The sequence below is a fragment of the Chrysochloris asiatica genome, unplaced genomic scaffold (assembly GCF_000296735.1).
Source record: "Chrysochloris asiatica unplaced genomic scaffold, ChrAsi1.0 scaffold00495, whole genome shotgun sequence".
NCBI lineage: Eukaryota > Metazoa > Chordata > Mammalia > Afrosoricida > Chrysochloridae > Chrysochloris > Chrysochloris asiatica.
The window spans coordinates 907,928-909,468 of NW_006409013.1; positions in this window are offsets into that span (position 1 = coordinate 907,928).

Sequence of the window (1,541 nt, forward strand, 5' to 3'; positions counted from 1 at the left end):
AGCAGCATGCCACACATGGGTCAGGAAAACCCACCATTCACTAAGAGGGTCGGTGGTGACTTCTACAGCGCTTTCTCAACAGCTAGAGCATTCAAAGCTTGTATATCATTACTGCTAGTATCAGGAATGTATATACAACATTCTGTTCCCAATAAGGCACATATTCCTCCTTGTGAGGCTGGAAGTATGTCTAAGGCCATCTGGTTCTGCTGACCCACCTTTCTCATCTGGTACGGCTCCTCATTCATCAGTGTGAAGGCCGAATGGGTACTATTGAAGACCCAGGCAGTATGCAAGGCTAGGGCCTTAATTTCCCTTTGCTTATACATGCTGCCCCCTGTGGTGAACCACTAAGGAGGTCCTTTCAGTTGGTGTCTAGCCTTGAAGGTTCCCCAATTTGAGGGACAGGTTGGCAGGGTGGTGAGTACACGCCCAGGTAGGCAGGGCTACCCCTAGATGCATCATCCTACCCAATCCGAAAGCAGATAAGGCCATCAGGGTTGCCCACACTGCCACAGACTGCCCTCAGGGGATGGGATGGGTACATAGTGGGCTGATATTCAACCTTGTGCTCACAGTGAAGCATAAGGGGCCAGGGACCCAGCCCATTTCTTGGCCGTTTGGTCACTGACTCTCAATACGGTGCTCAGCAGGTTGATGTAGTTGCACAGTTTCAGCTGTGAGCCCCTCATCCCATTCCAAACCGAGTATCCCATCCAGGGGCCAGAGCGATTGTACTGCTCACGCATAAGTTGAAACACTTTGGCTCTGGTTATCTTGTACATAGGGTCTGTGCAGTTCCAAATGCTCCACCATGTCTAGTTTCCAGCAGATGCAGGATGAGTCTGCCAAAGTAATCCATAGCCGTAGTAACAGGAAGCTCAGTGCAAACCCAGCACAGGGGTTCATTCCAGTAGGGTGTTCATAAGACCCCTAAAGGCAGGAAGACGCCATAGGTACCAACATAGATCAATCCTTGTCTTCGGGCAGTACGCAGGCTAATGTCTTATCATGTGACAATATTGCTCCAGCTAACGGGGCATGGCCTGTGTGAGTCCCAAGCCTTCTGTGCCAAATCATCTGAGGCTGTGGCTTCCACATGTCCCAACAGTGGAGAGCTCATTATAGGCCACATTGATGAAAAAGAGCTCATTTCAGGATAGTGCGTCCCGCGTCAATGGGGAGGTTACCTGCATTGTTGGAGGCCATGTTCCAGTTACTCAGGGAGTTACTTCTTCACCCCTTGACCCCAAGGGCCTATCAGTCCCACCCATCGCATGTGGGGGGCTTTTACTCTCCATGGCCAAGTTCCTGTGGTTCTTGTCTCTGGTTCTAGGGCACTTGGCGCAGGGAGCAGGATGTTACTTTTTCGCCTTAAATCAGATGTTAAGCAACACATCCTCAGTCTGTATCTGTAGCTGGATGCGGGCAGCGAACTTATGTAACAAGGCTTCCATGAGGGCCACTTCACAGGGTCCAGTTTACTCTTTGAGCACCTGGGAAGCCTCCCAGAGGCAGGCGGCACAGCTGTGTAGGGAGCC